The following is a 20,594-nucleotide window of genomic DNA, read 5'->3' on the forward strand; positions in this document are numbered from 1 at the left end:
TACTCGCTTAACTTCATAGTCTCATTTCTTTTATTTTTGATTAAGAAATGGATGCTTAATCAATTATTCTTCTGCTCCACATGACTTATGGTTTCCTGTCTCACTCAAAAGGAAACTCAAAGTCCCTAAATTCATGGGCTTCCCTGGTGGAGCAGTGGTTAAGAATCTTCCTGCCAATGCAGGGGACACGGGTTCGAGTCCTGGTCTGGGAAGATCCCACATGCCGCGGAGCAGCTAAGCCCGTGCACCACAACTACTGAGCCTGCGCTCTAGAGCCTGCAAGCCACAACTACTGAGCCCCTGTGCCACAGCTACTGAAACCCGCGTGCCTAGAGCCCATGCTTCGCAGTAAGAGAAGCCACCGCAATGAGAAGCCCGCGCACCGCAACGAATTGCCGGAACTAGAGAAAGCCCGTGTGTAGCAACGAAGACCCAACGCAGCCAAAAATAATAAATAAATAAATAAATTTATTTTTTAAAAAGTCCCTAAATTCTTGTATACTCTGTTGTTTGGTTATTATTGGACCTCCTCCTTTACCGCTCCAGCCTCGTTTTCTCTGCTCTGGCAGCACTGCCCTTCCTACTCCTCCTGAAGCATCTAGCAGCCCTGCACCTTAAAGCCCTTGCTCCTGATCCTGGAGGATCTGCCTGGAGTTCTCTCTCCTCCGAAGTTCACATAGTCTCCTCCATCGCTTCAATGAGGTGTCAGGTCAAACATCACGTTGTCAGAGAGGACCTCTTTATCCCTCCCATCTAAAATGTCCCATCCCCCAACCTAACAGTCGCTGACATCTTTACCTGAAAATATAAAATTTCATGCCTGCAAAGACCATTCAGAGAGCAGATTACAGGGAAGCAGATGTTCTTAGTGGTTCTCACTTTTGCTTTTCCTTCTTGTTAGCACAGGAAAAAGAATTCTGCGCCACCTGATCTGTGTTGGAGAGTGGATGGGGTCAGAGTCATTTAAAGGTCCTGAGTTTGGACATGGTTTCTGTCTTCTCCCAGTTACATGCTGAAGTGTCACGGTCTACAATAGCAGGAGGAGGACTCTCTACCCCCTCCCTGTCCTCTGCTCCCCTTCCTTTTTTTCAGTCACCTGACCCTCCATATGGCACATTTTTAATGTTAGATAAGTAGAATAGGATTAGAGGAGTGAATGCTTTTCCAGACTTGGTGTTCTGGTCCAGATTACCAAATTTTGCCCGGGGATTATGTGAATAAAGCCAGGAAGCAGCTAATTATTACGCCTTTTCTTTTCTCTTGTGGTTTATATGCGCATCTGTTTTTAAAACCTCTGGGGAAGAGTAAGTGATTGGCAGAGATAGATTTTGGCATCCTTGGGCTCCCTGGCAATAAAACCATCTTAATGACATCAAAGATCTCTTCCTGACTTATTTGTATCAAAGATGTTTTGATTACCTAATGGAAAACACTTGTGATTGGATGTAAAGTCATCCAGTAAATAATAGACATGACTCCTCATAGTACAAAAAACGCTTCTAATAATATTACCCAAATAATGCTATCATCAGTATCTATTCAATGCCTACTCTGTGTAAGGTGCTGAGGTGATGATGGAGAGCAAGTTAAACAACAAAGATGCCAGTCTGGAGTTTACATCCTAGGAGGGCAAAGGACGAAGCACCAGTAACTAATAAACACATGAACTGAATAGATACAAATTGGGGAAAAGAACTATAAAATAAGCTGTGTCCTGAGGCATGATAATTAGGAGACAGACTTTATATAAATATTTAATGCCAAGAGTGGAAGGCTATGAAGGCACCTGAAATGCAAAGAGCTGTGAGTGACAGTAGCATTCCAGGGATGAGCACCAGCAAAGGCAAGGTGTGGATGAAGTGGACGAGAAGACTGATAGAATTTAAATGGGTCCTCATTCAGGATGGTTCAGCATTGGAACTTTATTATGAGTGCAATGAGAATTTACTAAAGGGTATTACACAGAAGAATGTCATAATCTGATTATAAAGAGGGAACATTTTAGTAGTAAATTCTAAGTATGAACCTAGAAAACAACGAGGAAAAGATTGAGGAAAGGGGAAAAGGTGGAGGAGATGGGAAACCAAACTCATGAAATCATCGTCCATATTGTTAATAAAGGATTGTTCATATGGATTTTGGTAGTCAGCCTGGAAGCTATGGTTGGAGATGACAAGGAAGGTAAGGAAAGACCTCTGATGCGTTCCTACATTTGAGTCTGGATCAGTGGAAGATGAACCCATGAAAGAAAACTTGAAAGGAGACAATTAGAAAGATTTGAAGAATCTTGAGGATAGTGTGTTATCCCTAAGGTCAAGGGACAACTTTATTTCCAGAAATAGAAGCACTATATAAATGTTAAACACTGTGAGTAACCCGTTGTAATTCTACATAAGAACATATTATCCTTGGTCCTCCTAGAATGCTGTGTTAACTTGGAGAAGAAAACTGGGGTGATAGGACACACATGAGTTTCCTTTTCGATAAACCTGACTGTGACTCTTGATACTTCCATTTACTAGTTATTTCTGGGCAAATCTCCTATATGGTCCTATTTTCTTCTGTAGACTTAGTGAAGGAAATAAAATTAAATAATAAATGGATGAGCCTATTGCACGGTTAAATCTTTTGTGTCCCTTTTCTTAGCAGTTGAATAGACTTCCTAGTAAATGAATAGAACTGGCTGGAGAAATATGACAAATCCTAGCACTAACAGGAAAACAAAAATAGCCATACATTTGCTTATTCTTTTAGCAAACACATATAGGGTAGCTAGCGTATATCATGCCTGTATGGGCCTCTGAAGACAGTACCCTAAATAAAACAAGATTTATATCCCCAGAAGCTCCAAATCTAATGAGAGTTTATTGCTCATGTATTTTTTTTGGTGCGGGCGGTGGAATAAGAGATTTTACAAAGGTAGAATTGAATGCTTGGTAAGTACTGTGCCCGGGATTTTATAGATAGTAACTAATGGTGTTGTGTCTGGAACAGCCCTGCTTAGTAGAACCTTTTGTGATGATGAAAACGTTCACGTAAAACATTTCTCTGCTGAGCTCCTATATTGTGGCTACAGCTGAGGAACAGAACTTTTCATTTTAGTCAGTTTTAATTAATTTACATTCTATTGTGAACAGTCACCAATGAGCAGTGACAGTAGATACTAATACTGCCCAGAACAGGTATAAAACGTAGGTCCCCTACCTCCTGATGCCTTTCATGTTTGTCATGTTATCTCGATGGGAAAGGAAGCAAAAAGCAACATCAGATGAAGAGAGCCGACCCCATCTTTTAGGCATATAAATCGCTCCCAAAGAGTCCCCAGTGCTATACTTGTCAGTGGCCGTTTCTTTCAATGATGTCTTAAATGGAGCATGACACTCTGAGAGCCTTGATCATTCTAGACACTTTGCTTGATAAGCACCTTCTATCATAAATTAATCTGAAGCGGTTTCTGCTTCCAAAAAGTCATTGCCTTTTATTTCCTCTTTTCCTCCCCTCTCCCACCCCAGCTCCCAGAATTAGGCTGAAATGCTGGCACACTTTCCCGCTTACTTGCAATTGTAGACGTGTAAGGAAGCTTTGGATAAATAGAGCTGGGCTGTGTATTTGGAGCTGGAAGATCTAAGTTCAGATCCTTTCTCTGAACAAATCAATAAGCCTCAGTAATTTTAACTAGAAAATGGAGACACCTCTCACCCGAGTCAGCAGTGTTCTGTAATAAGACACACATAACCCCTTGGAAAAGTAAGAGTTAACACTTGCCCATGTTGTAATGAAATAAGCGAAACAAGCCCTGAACTAGAAGTCAATTTGCAGAAATTAAAGTTTGTGTCCAAATGAGATGAGCTAATAAAGTCCATCAACACAAATAATTATAGAGGAAATATTTATAGAAGTAACCAGAATCTCTTTTTCAGCTTTCTCAACTTTCATGGCAATGTCCATTGACCAGGTGTGGGATGTCAAGCTCAAATGTCAGGAGTTTGCAAATGGGGAAAGGCTGTGTGAAATCAAGCAAGTCCAGCACTGGTATACAACCCTTTCTGCAAAATGCAGACTCTCAGTCTCCTCAAACAAACCATTCAGGTTAGGAATGCCAATTTTAGCAAATGACACTTTCTGTTTTCATAAGACTAGCAAGAGGCATGACTGTCATAAATTGTGGATTTAATTGCATTAATTTAAATGTTACCTTTTGTTGTAAATTCACCACATATTCCATTAAGAATAGAGACCATATTATCTAGTTCAACAATACTATATATATAATAGATACCCAACAAGGACCTACTGTATAGCACAGGGAACTGTACTCAGTATTTTGTAATAACCTATAAGGGAAAAGAATATAAAAAAGAATATATATATATATATATATATATAACAGAATCACTTTGCTGTACACCTGAAACTAACACAACATTGTAAATCAACTATACTTCAATTTAAAGAATAAAATAAGAAAACAGTAGAATAAGAATTTCATAATTTCATTTCTTTATATCAACAAACATAAATTGATCACCTACTAAGTGCTGGATATCACCAAGTTCTGCAAATAAAAATTTGTATACTAAATGGTCCATGTCCTTAACGAGCTGCTGGTAGAATAGAGGGAAATGTATATGTAAGCAACTACAATGTTACGAGTTTAAGTGCAAGGTATCTGGCAGCTCAGAGAGAGGGTCAGGGTGTGGAGAAAATGCCATGAAGAAAAGCTTTCCAAGTGGAATTCACTTATTCATTATTCAGTGTATTTTTAAAGTAGAGTAAAGCCTTTCCAGTAGCATTGAGAAGTGGGGAGAAAATCCATGAATGAAGGACTGCATGGTGCTTTGAGGAGTTGCGTTCTTTGGGGCCACTCAATCCACTAGAACTGGCATTTTGCTTGAATAAAACAAACCTAAATGTGAACCACTGTGTATGTATTACGTATCAGTATAAACACTCAGTGTTCCTGTGCTGCTCTGTTTTCCTTTAGTTCAAGCTGCCTTGTCTCTGGCAAGGCTCTAGCAGGGCAGATTGTGAGCTTCAAGTACTTGTCCACAAGCTGTGCCCAGCTTTCCAGCTATGATTGTGGCATCCAACTCTCCTCAGGGATGGAGAATAACATTCCTTTTGCCACTGCCGCATGAATGACACTTTGTCAAATTCCTCGGAGCAGAAACAGCATACTCTTTCCAGTGCTACTGGGGCAACTGGTCAACCCAAGTCTTAGATACAAATCATGAGATGGCTTAGGAGCCTGCAAGTGACGGAGAGAAGCAAGACGGTCTTAGGAACATGCTCGTCCTTTTTTCCTTCAGAAGTTTCATTGCTCACTTGGCGAGGAGCAGTTATAAAGATGCCAGAGGCAAGAGTTTCCACTCTGAGTCCTAGCTCATGCCATTCCAATTCAAATTTCACTGAGCTTGAGACCCTGCTATCAGGCTAGAGTAGGGGAATACTTAGATTCTTAAAATCACTACACAGATGTTACAATTGGGGAAACTGGATAAAGGGTACATATAACAGATCTCTCCAGATTGTTACAACTGCATGTGAATCTAAATTATCTCAAAATTTGTAAAAAATAAAATACATACACACCTGCATGATGTTTATAGGTAGTTGTGGACATTCACATGAACTTTTCATTCATTCAGTAGTTTAGTCAATTAACAAACATGAGTAATAACTTACTATGTTTTAGGTCCAGGAAAACTGAGATTCGTTCAACCCTTTTCAAGAATGATGAAGTTGATATCATGGTTACTTCCATTATAAAGATGAATAAAATGAGTCTAAAGTCACATTCTAATAAGTTGTAGACTTCAATTTGAAGAGTGTGTTTTACGTTATGTGTTTGTTTGTTCCTCTGCGTACCGCTGCTGTAGGGCAAGACACAGCCTAGCATTGAGTTCGACATCAGGCAAGGGAGGAAGACAGCCTTGTAAGTGATTCTACAGCAAGTGAAGCTACAAAATGGTCTGTAATTTAACTAAAACAAGTACTCTGGGGAGGAAATTCATCCGCAAACAGGGTAACAAAGGAGTTCATCTGTGCTGTGACAGGTCAGGTAGGAATTACATGGACATAGCCAGGATGAGCAGGAACGTTTATTTCAGATAGAACTGGGCCATATTTTTTTTCATATTTTGTGTACTATCTTTGTTTGTTTTCCGTATTTTGGGCTTTTCTACTTATTAAAGAATGGTAGTGTGTACAGTCCATCTCAGCATTGCTAAGTATAAAAGAGAGCATGTATGAGGGCATGATTGGGCTGGAAAAATGAGGAAGGAAGAGCGACCCCTGGGGGACAGAACAGGGACAGCAAGAATCAAAGTGTTAAACCACTCTCTTCAACCCAATTGCAGGAAGAACCCTGAGACTGGGGTCACATGCAGGGTTGCTGAAAATTCTCCTTCCATTCTAAATCTTGGCAATTTCAAGTGTGTTTTAAATAAAGATGGATTCTTTCATCAACTGTGTGAGAATGCACAGGAAGGAATTATCCACTTTTCCCCAAGATGTCTGGATTGGTCATATCTCAACACGGATTGGGCCATATCTCCAAGAGGCAAGGGTCACTGTGTATTAAATGCTCCACTTATAGGTGTGTATGTGTGTGTTGCTGCTTCTACTCCCACTTCCTGAGTTTGACCTGACAAGACCTAGTTCTAAAAAGATTCTAAAAAGAGAATGGTCAGCTTTGAGACTCAAATCTTTGTTTCAGTGTTTGATTGTCAAGCCTGGCTAACAATGAAATGTTCTTTGATGTATTGATTATTTTTCCTGCCTTATGCTCCTGCTTTAATGAGCTTGCAGTTACGATTGACTGTGGATTTGGGCAGGATCAAGGCTGTTTCTGCAATCCATTTCCCTAATCCTACTTTAATTTTAGTAATCTTTTTTTAGATTATTAAAGATTATTTCATTTATCCAAACCAAATAAGAAGTTGGATAAACCTCTTATTTGGTTTGGGTAAATGAAATCCCATTAACATTAAAGGATCACGAGGAAGTCACTCCCTTAAGATTCATGGGAATTCAAATAGACAAGGTAAAGTGGGTGTGGGTGTATTTACAAATTCCAGATGCTTGTACTAAACTTTATATCTCCCATCATTTTCTCTCAAAATAAACTCCAAGTGCCCTTTATCCACTCCAGAAAATAGCATCTGAATGCAGAGTGCTGAGGGAACGTTCCTTTGATAACATTGAGATGGACACCCTTTCTATTCTGGAAAAGAGAAAATGCCTTTCATTCAGATTCCATTATTTCCTGACTACAGTAAAAGCTATTTTGTTATTCTGGGCAAGAAATTTAATAATGCAGCCATCTCAGCACCCAAGATGGTGAGCTGGGTGTATGGGTGTTCACATGTTCCATATGTTTGTGCTAAACTCAGACGCAGCTAGATTCAATTGAAAGGAAATAAAGAAAGACGCCTCCCCCTGCAGTTCTTTCTTTGAGACACGGTCCCATTACATGCTGAACCTCACCAACCAGGAAGTAATGATGCATATCAAATATGGTCAGTTTCACAAAGTAGCTTCGAGAGGACCTGTGAGGTTCCCAACTCTGCCCACTTGAGCTAACAGCATCCCCTGTCCAATTCCTGTCAACAGCACTTGTGCAAACTCCTGCATTTTTCTGCAATAATATGTCATCATTAGCATATGTCTCCTTTCCACCACTTTTTTTCCCTGCAATTCACCATCATTAATTTTTAGTACTCTTTCCTTGAAGACAGTTGGCTCCTATCCAAAGGTAATGAGGTTGAGATTCGCAAAGTTCAATAATTGTCAGGGGAAGAATATAAATGTAATAAAATACAAGTTTCTTTTCTTTTTTATGTCTCTCAGTCAGATGATCTGATGTTGGCCATTTCTGTGAACTTCATTTAAATTGAGACTTTTGGGGTCATAAGGAGAGGTTAGCTGGATACCAATCAACAAGCAGTCATCTTTGACAAATGCCAGTAACATCACAGTAAAAATTAAGGAATTTCATTAATTTTCACAGAATATATTCTCCCTGTAAAGGGATTCATTATTCAGTTTAAATCAACACATATTCATCAAATTTCTGAAGTGTGACAAATACTGTGCTAGAATTTTAAAAATTAATAAATATAAGGTACCTTCTTTCAAAAGATGTGCAGTCATGCTGGGGAGATGAGTTATGCCAGTGATACAGTTGTTCTCAGTTCAGGAAATTCCTTAGGAGGTTATAGAATGAGTGTCTCCGGTATTTATAGTAAGATCCACGGAGATTATTTTCAGTGTGGTGCAATGCTTTAAATTTTAAGTACAGCAGCCTGTAGACTCTTATGGTTATTGAGCACTTGCTACACAGCACGCACATCTGAAGAAATGAATTTTTAGTTTTATTTCATTGTAATTAATTAAATTTTTAAAAATCCGATATTCAGTTACTGGAAAACATTTCATTATGTTTGCAAAAAACTTGGGTATGTGGATTTACTTTTGCAACTGCAATTTTTATGAAACCTCAGCGGAGATCACGTATTCCCTAGGAAAATACAGCATCCGGATTGAAATGTGCTAAAAGTGTGAAATACACACTCATGTCTAAGATTTAGTAAAATGACAAAAAATGTAAGCAACCTCATTAATAAATTTGTTATGTTGATTACATGCTGACATGATAACATTTTAGATATATTGGGTTACATGAATGTATTATTAAAATTAATTTACCTTTCTTTTTCACTTAAAAAAACGTAACTATTAGAAAAAAACGTAATTACATATGTGGCTTGCATTGTATTTGTGTTGGACAGTGGTGCTCGAAATCAAACAGTCATGCGTCCCCTTCCTCACGGTAGATTTTGCCTAGACAGGCCCATCATACCATTCCCCACACCTCATATTTCATAGCCCCCGGGGCACGGTGCCAGAGGCAAAGAGACGTGCAGTGGCAGAACCTAAAACCTGACTGCAGGTCCTACAGACCTACACCTGAGAGGTGCATCACCTCCAATTACGATGTCACCTTAACAATAATACATACCAAACTCCTGATCTTTACGTACAAAGAGACTGAAACTCAGACATAGCAAATACCCTGTTTAAAATGATAACGAGACTTCCCTGGCAGTCCAGTGGTTAGGATCCGGGCTTCCATTTCAGGGGCCACTGGTTCCATCCCTGGTCGGGGAACTAAGAACCCCAGCATGCTAAGATCCTGCATGCCATGCCACGTGGCCAAAAAAAAAAAAAACAAACCCAAAAAACAAAGACAGTAAAGGTTAATGACAATGTAAAGGCCAAGAGATTCATGTCATATACCACATTTTACAAAATAGATTAAAATTCCATGTCAAAATACTCTTTTTTTTTTTGGGAAAAAACAGTTGTATTTCTCTTGGGAAAATCCCTATACGTTGTTGGCAAGGAGAGGCATTTTTATTTCTCATGGCCTTTGTGAAAATATATCGTCTTTATCAGAGTAGAAATTACTGATCAATTCACCGGCTTAGACAGAAACTAATGCACCTGTTTGGAAAGGCTTTATTGATTTTGCCCTACCAATGGTGGATGGGGAGAGTCTGGAACTGCCCTTGCCCTAGAATGCAAGGCAACACCGCCACCTAGTGGTTTCTTTATTAAGTTGTACACCGTCTGTCAGACTCTACGCCCTGAGTGCACGCAGCTTTGCAGCCCTGTCTTTGCCGATTATTTAGACTGCAGCGATGATGCTGCCATCTAGGAACATGCAGTCTCAACAAACCGATTAAAGAGTAGAACATTTACTCAAAAGATTTACATATCATAGCTTCGCTAAAAGAAAAATTTTAATTGAGAAATTCATGTGTTTGGAAAAGTATCTCTGGTTAATGCAAGCAGACTTCCAGGAGGATGGAATCCTAGAAATGTGATTTTAAAAATGGAGGGCATGGAAGTATACAGCAATAGACTAGGTGTTGCCTTTGTGTCAGGTTAAAACCCTAGTTATTTCAGGATCAGGCACTTATCCTCTTATGCTATATTACAAATAAAATTGGCTTAGCTAAAGGGATAAATAACTAGTATAAATTAAAGAAATAATGTGTAGATAGATGTTCAGCTCATCCAGCATGACATCACATGGAACTATAAGGAATTTGTTATTTTTAGGTTCTAGGGTGGAAGGGGAAGAGACCTGCTAGGAAGCCCAGAGGGGTCTCTGGCCAGTCAGGTGCCATATGTAGATTCTAGATATTTAACGGGAATATCCAAAGCTTTGTCAGATGTAGAAATGAGAGCTCAAATCATAGACCTTCAGCATGTCAACTTTTAGATGAGTAGACTGAAAATTTCAATCTTTATGGTCACAGAGTTAGAACCCTAGAGTCCCAGAATTATAGGATGTCAGTATCTTAACATCATTTAACTGTAAAGCTAGTGTTGGAAAGCTCTGGAAAACAGAGAGCCCCTTTTCCTAGAGCCACAGCTGCAGGGACAACGTTGAGCAAATTATTTCCTCCAGAGACTTTCACATGCAAACAACTCATTCATTTTCTTAGGAAGATCTGTGCTTCTCCTGGACCAGGTCTCTGAAACATTCTCTAGCAGATGGAGAAACGAAGGCTGAAGGTTCTCTATGGATCATTTCAATAAGGGAAAGTCAGATGAGGGGAACAATTTGTTCCTTGGGTTTTGAGAATGTAAGAAGATCAGTGCAGCGGGTATAATTTTGTTTTAGTTGGGAGAGGAAGTGATAGAGATAAGGAACCCTTTCAGAAAGAAGATGGTTGGTACTCAGACTCACAGTAATAAGATCTACCTTTAAAGAAAGCTTTCTGGGTGTTAGGCTCTGCCCTGAACCTTTTCCTGTGATGATTACTCTCAACTCCTATGCCTCTGGTGAAGAAATGAGGAAGGGCATTATAAGAACAAAGTGAGTGTAGGCTCTGCTGAGGACCATGTCCCAGACGTTTCATTCACGGTCTCATTTAATTCATGACAACCTCAGGACTGAGATTTATCATCTCAGCTTCTCAGACCAGAAAATGGAGGTGCAGAATAATTGAGTAAGTTGTCGGAGATCAAAAAGCTAGCAAATGCAGATCCAGGATCTTAACCGAGATTTGTCTAACTCTCACACCTTCTCTTTCTAACATAGTAAGTGATATTTAATGACAGAAATTGTCTTTCGAATTTCCCCAATGCCATCTACTCTATACTGCAACTGCATACAACAGTGGATTTCATTCTATTTCCTTAACAAAGCCACCATAAAGTGGTCATTCTTTTTTTCTCATTTTACTGATGAGGTATATGAGGGCTGTAGCATCTGGGTAGGCTGCCCAAGGGGATGCATCATGGTCCAGCCCCGATTCAGTAACGATCCTTCTTACATCAAAACCCTGTGCTCTGGTCACTAAAATCCTCTGACAAATAAACCCTCCCAAAAAGCATTCTCTTCTGTTACTGACCTTTCATCTTGGTCCTTGTTAATTTCTCTCATTCCCTTCAAGTCTGACAAATTGATCAAAAAGAAAATACCATTAGGAATAATCCCCCTCTGATGTTAGTCTTGAAAGCCAAAAAATTGAATTAGAGAAAGATCTAATGTGGTCTATGCTTTGCAAAGCCTTTTCTTTTCTGGTTCCCTCTTTCCGTATTCACAGAGCCTTAGAGGAACCCCGGTGAGATTATAGAAAACTCTGGCCTTATTTCCACTAAGAGTTGTTGGTTTTGTCATTTTCATCCAAACACCTTAGTCATAAGTAATTGGATTTCCTTACTGCAGAAAAACTGGCATTTTTATGATAATGAAGTTGAATACAGGGATTCATTTGACATTAAAGGTACTTTGCAAATAAATTATGAAAATCTGGTTTAGAAGAGTATATTAAAGGATAAAGTGAGGGCTTAATTTTCAAGAAACATACTTAAATGTCCAGAGAATACCAGCTCCCTTCATAGTTTTTGAAAGGGGCCCTTGTTTCAAATTTCAGATTCATTTCACATTTTTTTAATGTCTGCCATGTGCCAGAAAAGCAGCAAGCTACTTGCAGAGACAACAAAAATCCCAGGAAACAAAAATTAAAACAAAAGGAAAACCTGGGATAAGAAGGTGTTTTTGTCTATTTGTTTGTTTTTTAAAGAAAGGAAAGGACTCAGCAGCTAAAGGGAAGAACATCAATACAGATACAAAGATGAAAACATACATAATGCAAGAGCACTGGTTTTATTTAAATAAATTATTTGCCAATGTCTGGTATTTTCAACAAAGACACAGATCTACCTGGTCCTTGTGTAGTGGGGTGGGAGACCAATGGCAGAAACCCTGGCAAAATTATGATTTAGGGTCTGGATGGAATATGATTTTAAGCCACTGATTTATTCATATGTTCACTTATAAGCTTGGTGTTCATCTGAGTTAAGTATTGAAGGATAGACAGAATTCGGGTGGAAATAATCAAGAGTATTCATTTATTAGTTTAAATGAGCCATTTTTTTTAGCACATATATCACTATTAGAAATAACTAATCAAGTCTAAGTGCTCACTGAGAAATACAAGATATGTGGCACTTTGAAGGATTATAGGATGGTTTCACTTAGAAGCACATGTGTGTATAAGCATACAGAAGTTTTTGGGAGATATAGATAAAAGTCTTAGTACTAGGAATTGTGAAGAGGAGATGTGGTCAAAAAAGGAAAGAAAATAGTACATATTTACCTTTTAGTTTTTACGATTATGCCATCTATGTTTTTAACAAAAAAATATATGGATATATTGTAAGGATATTTTAATTTGGGGTTATTACAGATATTTAAATTTAGAAAACATCTTAAACATATATAGTCTAATTATACATATATAAAAATTTTGTTTCTATGTTACCACCCTGTCCTTGATTATTTGATAGTATTTACCAGCAAAGTCAAATTGGACTGGAGTTGTCTTTTCTAGGATGGTTTTGCTAACAAATTCGACTTTTTCAATAAGACTTCAAGTTTTTTTTCTTCTTATGTCAAATTTGTTAAGTTTTATATATATATATATATATATATATATATTTTTTTTTTTTTTTTTTTTTTTTTTTTTTTGTGGTACGCGGGCCTCTCACTGTTGTGGCCTCTCCCGTTGCAGAGCACAGGCTCCGGACGCGCAGGCTCAGCGGCCGTGGCTCACGGGCCCAGCTGCTCTGCGGCATGTGGGATCCTCCCGGACCGGGGCACGAACCCGTGTCCCCTGTATCGGCAGGCGGACTCTCAACCACTGCGCCACCAGGGAAGCCCCGGTAAGTTATATTTTTCAAGAAATTTGTCCCTATGACCTCAGTTGTCAAATGTGACGATATACAGTTGCTGATGTATTGTCTTATTCTTTTACTGTTCGTAAAACTTGCAGTAATTCCCTCTCTCTCACTTTTAACATTGATGATTTCTCCTTTTTGTGATCAGTTTAGTTTGGCCATTTTCTTGATATTATTTACCTTTACTTCCTCTTTGTTTTATATTTCCTTGATTTAAAATAAAATTTATTATTTTCTTCTACTTCAGGTTTTTTTTTTTTTTTTTCTTTTACTAGAATGGATCCTTAGGGCATTGATCTTTTATTCTTATTATTTTCTAACCTAAGCATTTTAAAGCTCCAAGTTTCCCTCACTTTAGCTGTATTGTTCTTCAGTTCAAAGTATTTTCTAATTTCTCTGGAGATTTTATTTTCAATCAATAAATCATTTAGAAATGTGTTGCTTTGTTTCCAGATATTTGGGAATTTTCTAGCTATCTTATTGATTTCTAAATTAAATCCCTTTTTATCAGAGAATATATTTTTGTATGACTTTAGAAAATGTTGGTATTTGTCTTATCGTCCATCATGGCACTATCTTGGCAAATGTATCTGTTCACAGAGTGTGTATTCTACGTCGGTTGGGTGTAGTGATCCATACATTTCAATTAAATCAAGGCGTTTTTTGGGCTTCCTTACATTTTACATGTCACTACTGATTTTTTAAATTGTTGTTACATCAATTAGTGGTAATAAAATCAACTACCAATAATTGTGGAATCTTCTCTTTCTCCCTTTAATTTTGTCAATTTTGCTTTGTATAACTTGAGGGGTTTTTTGCTAGATGCATGGACAGTTTTAATGGTTATGAATTCCTGCTTATGTATCCCTTTTATCCTTACGCTATAGCCCTCTTTATCTCTGCAGAACACTTTCTCAATGTCCATGTTATCTGATATCAACATAACCGGCCACACTTACTGTTCATGCTCCATCATTTGTCATCCATTTTCTTTCAAACTACCTGTGGCCTTGTAATCAAAATACCCCTTGTAGGTAAATTACGTTAGGGTCTTGTTTGTTTTTTTCTTTTCCACTTTGTCTACCTCTGCTTTTATTTAGAATATTTAGACAATTAAAATACAATGTAATTATCGATATGGTTGGATTTTAGCCTGTCATTTTATTATTTGTTTTCACTTTGCTCTCTGTTTTTTATTCATTTTTTGCCACTGTCTTCCTTCTATTAGATAATTTGAATCATGTTTTGTATTCCATTTTAATTTTTCTATGGGCATTTTGGTTATTTCTGTAGTTTTTATTGGTTGCTCTAGGGATTATGCCATGTCTATTCAATCATTTACAGTCTAGTTAGAAATAGTATTGTACCATTTCACATAAAGTGTTGAAAATTTGAAATGAAATGGGTCTTTTTATCTCCCTCACAAACATTTATATTTGTATTATACTTGTCATATGTGTTGTATCAATAATATATGCATTGAGAACATCACTAGAAATGTTATAGTATTTGTTTTAAGGTGCATATTATTTTAAAGAACATGAATGGGAATATATAGTTGTTCATATTTACCCAGATGTTGACCATTTCTCTTGTTCTTCTTTCATTCTCACTGGTTATCTCCCTTCAGCTTGAAGAACTTGCAGAATTTCTTTTTGAAAAGATCTATAGGTGATACATTCTTCAGTGTTCCTTTATCTGAGACTGTCTTTTTTTTTTTTTTCATTCTGGAAGAATATTTTTGCTTGAATTGATATAGGATTCTGGTGTGAGATTGCTTTCTCTGAGTAATTGAATTTTTTTTTCACTGTCTTTTGGTCTTTGTGTTTTCTGATGAGAAATTCACAATTATTCAATTCACAGTCTCCTGTGTGTTATAGGTCATGCGCTCTAGATGCTTTCAAGATTTTTTCTTATTTTTAATTTTTAGCATTTTAATGATTGTCTAGACACGATTAACTTTGAGTTTATTATTTACTGAGCTTTTTAAACTTTAAATGTAAACCTTTCAGCAAATTTGGAAATTTTTCAGTTATGTATTGTTTCAAATATTTTTCACTGCTAAGATATATTTCTTTTACTTCTGTGATTGTAATTGTGTGCATGTTAGACATTTTGAAAAATTTCCACAGGCCCTTAGGCCCCGTTATTTTTTCTCCAATATTTTTCTTTGTTATTTAGAATGGTTAATGCCTATTAGTCTGTCTTGAAGTTCACTGACTTTTTCCTCTATTATCTGTAATTGAGCCCATCTAGGGAATTCTTATTTCAGATTCTATAATTTTCAGTTCAATATTTTCACTTGCTTATTTTTTAGGTAACTGAGAACTTCACTTGAGCTGAGAACTTCTTTTTCATTGAATTTGAGTATGTCTCCCTCTCTCTTTTCTTTTCTTTTTTTTTTTTTTTTTTGCTGGTGGGAGTAGCCATCACATTTTATTATTGGGCCATGAAAGCTTCATGACTCCTTTATTCAAATTACAAAGCAAATCTAGCCCATCATTTAATGTTTTCCCAGGTGGTTTCTATTGTGTTATGGACACATGGACCTCTACTTTAGGGCCAAATGAATGTCATTTTTTTAATTTTCTTCTGTTGTTACTATTGAGAAGTCTGTTGTCAGTATTATTAGTGCCCCTAATGCCATTTCCAAGAAATGGATTGGGGCCCATTCTTTTTTCTCATTAATTTATTTTTTTTAATTGAAGTGTAGTTGATTTACAATGTTGTGTTAGTTTCATGTGTACCACAAGGTGATTCAGTTATCTATCTATCTATATGTATAGACACACATATATGCATATATATATCATTTTTTAGATTCTTTTCCATTATAGGTTATTACAAGATATTGACTACAGTTCCCTGTGCCGTACTGTAGGTCCTTGTTGTTTATCTACTTTATATGTAGTAGTGTACATCTGTTAATCCCTTTACATCATGGAGCATGGTTATGATAGCTGGTTTACGGTCTTTTTTTTTTAATATGATTCTAATATCTGAGTCCTATTGGGGGGCATCTGTTGATTAGTTTTCACTTGAAAATTGTTTTTCTTTGTTTATTAAGTAAACTTGAATTTAATGTGAGCTCTATAAATGCTGTGTCATGTGCATCCTGGGACTGTCATAATTCTATGGAAAATGTGGATGTTTTGGTTTTAGCAGGCAATCAATCCCGATACGTTCAAACAACAAATGCTCTCACATCTTCTGTCTGTGGTAGCTCGAATCTCAGTTCAAGCCTCCAAACTTTATTCTGCTGGTGTGAGTCTTGTTTATACACATGTAGAACGGGGAACGAGCTGCTGAGTTCAGATCAGTTTTTATATCAGTTTGGTTCTCTAAGCCTGGGGTACATTGGTTTGTATCTCTTCACTACACACTACATGCATAGGTAGTTCTGGGCTTAGTTTGGGATTGAACAGTGGTTCCAATGTCAGTCCAGCTCCACAGACCTTTGTTATACATGTATGAGTCTATCTCACACATGCAGAACTCAGAGATGAACCTGAGGGTTTTGCAGGCTCATTCACAGATTTAAGGGATCCATTCCCAAATAATCAAGACTGTAATGAGAAATTATCTACACATGCTCCAGTCTCCAGGGTCCAGTTTTCCTCTCTCCTCTGGTTGAGAAATACATGGTTTCACTTTTAGTTTTAGCCAACATCACTGTGCCACCTTTCCTCAACTGGGACTGGCTTCTGGGACAAACAAACGAAAAATTAAAGATTCTCACCCCTGGGAGGTCACTTCTCCATGTTTTGACTCATCTTCAAAATCTACTTGTTTTGGCTTACTTTGCAGAGTTCTTCACATACTTTCTTTTGTTTGTTGTTTCTTTTTATTGTTAGTCCAAAGAACTACTTCTGGAGCTTATGTTGCAATTCTTCATTTATCAATGCAACCATATATCTTTGTATACATTTATCCGTATTCAATTTCAACCCAACAGTCATTTATCCAGTAATTATTATGTAAAATTACTGTGTCAGCTGTTGCTGATACAAATGCGGATGTCTGCAAACCTCAAGAAGCTCCATGTCTAATGAGGCACTTCTCCCTGCCCTGGAATGGCCATGAGACTTTACGGAAATTGCTATGAGAAATGAAATGTATGTAGGGCGTTGCAGCCACTCAGATGCCAAGTTGCGTAATTCTGCCAAGAGGCCCAGCAAAAGCTCCGGAAGGAGGGATGTGTTCCTTTGAGTTCTAGCAACAAGAGAGGGGAGTTGTTCGATGAAGCAGAAAATTCTGAGAAAAGTTAAAGTAGCCTGCAAGGTGGAATGAGAAGGAGTGTATCCATGCGGTTACAAAATTAACTAGGTGGGGTGGAAAGTGGCTGGAGAGAAATCAGAAGCCAGATTATGTCTGAAAGGGGTCTGAAATCTCTTTTATGGACAAAGGTGAATAAGACGATGTTTTTGAAGAGTTAAAGGAATAGACCTTTGGAAACAAAACATAGAAATGCATTTTTAAAAATTTCCCAGCAAAGTAAACTTTTCAGAGAGCCCTTCAGGAAATGCGTACCAGCTTCCTACGATGTGCCAGGTGCTGAGTTGGCTCTTCATAAACACACTGTGGTTGAAATACTGACACCCTTGATGTATAAAGTAGGCAAGGAAAATGGTGGATTCATAAAGCAGGGCTTCTAGTGTGTATTATAATAATATGCTTTTGAATGATCCCATTTGTTGATATTACAGGTTTCGGAAAACAAGCTCTGGCTTAACCTTACTTCCTGCTTTGAAATTCAAACTTACTTGTGAAGGAAAATAAATAAAGAAAATAATATTTCCCCAAGAATATCAATGTGTTCAGAGAAGGTCTGAGTATTTCGTATGACGTACACAATTAGTCCCGGACAGAATTTTAACATGAGTGCTTTCCACAAATTTAATGGCAGTCCGCCTCTCCTCTGGGCATTAGGTCCCATCCCATCCTTGGCCACGGCACCTGTGGGAGTGTGTGTGTGTGTGTATTCATACTTGTACTTGAGTGCAATTTCTAAAAACTGGCACTAAGATACAAGGGACTTAAAACAGTTCATTTTGTCCAGTTCTGTTATTAAAATGGATTTTAGAGTCTGCTGAAAGCAATTTTGGGGCTAATTAAAATTTTAATAAATAACCTTAATATATTAAAAGTCAAATTATAACAGTGTGATGTTATTAAATTAGGGAAAGTACACTACACAGGGAACCTTTAATAAATTATGTATGAGCCTTTCCAAATTGCTTCCCTCAGTTTGGACAATGCCAGAGATTAAAGAGCACAGTGTAATTTAGTTTGTGGTTTGAGGGCATAAAGGGAAAGAGAACAGACATCACTTGCATTCGTTCCAATTTATTTTGGTATTAATGTCTTACTTTGTAATTGTGTTTGAAAACGTGTATATTTACTTTCTTACTCATTTCCTACTAGTCTCATTCCTCATACAATGCTTTGGAAAGAAAACCAACTTCAATAGAAGTTAAAAGGAAAACTTTTTTTTTTTTGGAAAGTGAATGTGTTTCCCCACCAATTTTATTCATCTCTCAAGACCCTTTACAGGACATTTTGTCACTCATACATTTATTTAAAAACCATCTATTTTGGGGCTTCCCTGGTGACGCAGTGGTTGAGAGTCCGCCTGCCGATGCAGGGGACACGGGTTCGTGCCCCGGTCCGGGAGGATCCCACATGCCGCGGAGCGGATGGGCCCGTGAGCCATGGCGCTGAGCCTGCGCGTCCCGAGCCTGTGCTCCGCAACGGGAGAGGCCACAACAGTGAGAGGCCCGCGTACCGCAAAACAAACAAACAAGCAAAAACCCCCCCCCATCTATTTCAAGCTTTAACATGGCAGGCACAATGCTAGTCGTTAGGGCGTACTTGTGTATAATTATATATGGGAAGAGATGGATGTTTAAAATAGTTGAAGTAAAACACAATAGGGTGAATGTCTTATTAGGGACGCTTAGTTACTTGACGTTTCTTCACTGAGCACGAAGCAAAGCATCAGGGGTGTGGAATACAAGTTCCCTCTGCTGTGTGAGAGCAGAGTGTGTGGAAGGACCCGGGTGGCATCTAAAATATGTCAACTCAGAGGTGGAAGCACAGAGACGCTGATTAAACACTTTGGTGTTTCTTCAACTTGATGCAGCGCTAAGTTGAGATGTAAGCGTCAACCCAGTTTTTCAGTTCATCTGCATTCCAGTCTTCGCGTTCCTGCGCTGCTAAATCGCAATCACGCTCATCCAGATTCGGAGCTGAGCCACGCGTGAGCCCCGTGTTCTAATTTACCAGGTATTAGTACTTCTCTGTCAGCAGTATCAGTTGCTGCTCTGGGGTGGGTCCCAGATGTGTCCTCATCCTCTCTTAAGTTACGGTAAAGGCAGTCTGAGGATTCAGGCTGTGATAAGGAGTTTTCTCAAGGCTAAGTTTTAAAGATACCATGGCTGGCCCTTCATGGTGAATGGCGTTGGTATTGAAAGCAGAGAGAAGGAAAACCTTGCTTGGTACAGATTTGCGCATGTAAAGGTTCCACATTGTGAGATTCCAGGGAAACAAACTCCTCATTCATCCCTGTGTCTGTTGCACCTGATACAATCAGTGAACACTTTTAGGCACTGGATAAATATTAGTCAAAAGAAAAGAGAGCAGATAGGAAGGCACAAAAGATCCTCTCTTAGGTAGGAGCAATTTGGGGGTAGAAGAAGTAGACAGATAACTTCTCCACAGTGGAAAGACCACAGGGCAGTGCAGGTTAGTGGTCTGGGAAGCTAGTGTGACAATAATGCTAAGTGCTGACCACCACCAAAAAAAAGCATTTATTTTGGCCTTTCATTGAAGCTGCCTTTTGTCGAATGTGTCTCTAGGCTGTGAATTGGGTCCAGGCATGCCGTTTGTCTTCTTCTTCTGGAACTAAAGGCAAAATGTTGCATGATCGCTTTAGGCAAGGACAGAGGGACAAAAAGCTCATTGTCACTCCACAAGCACATTTTAAGCCTCAGTTTGCCTTAATGATGTCTGCAGTAACCACTGGCCAAGTGAGCCAGTGGCCAAGCCCCAAACCAAAGGGTAAGGAAAATATTTTCCATCAACCACCAGGACATGGCAGGGTGTGGATATATAATTGTTCTATGTTACAGGAGAGGAAAGAACCATGACAGTATTTATTGATAATTTACAAACAAAATATCTGAAAGGGAAGTTTATCTGGAAATAGGTTAAGTTAGTAAAAAGAGTCAGAGTTTTTTTTTTTAATCTTAAGAGCATTTTCTAGGTTTATTATTTTAGCTCTTGGCAGTAGTTACACAAGGTAATTATGTCCTTGCTTAAAAAAGGTGTTATTC

Source organism: Phocoena phocoena, chromosome 17 (assembly GCF_963924675.1).
Source record: "Phocoena phocoena chromosome 17, mPhoPho1.1, whole genome shotgun sequence".
Taxonomy (NCBI): domain Eukaryota; kingdom Metazoa; phylum Chordata; class Mammalia; order Artiodactyla; family Phocoenidae; genus Phocoena; species Phocoena phocoena.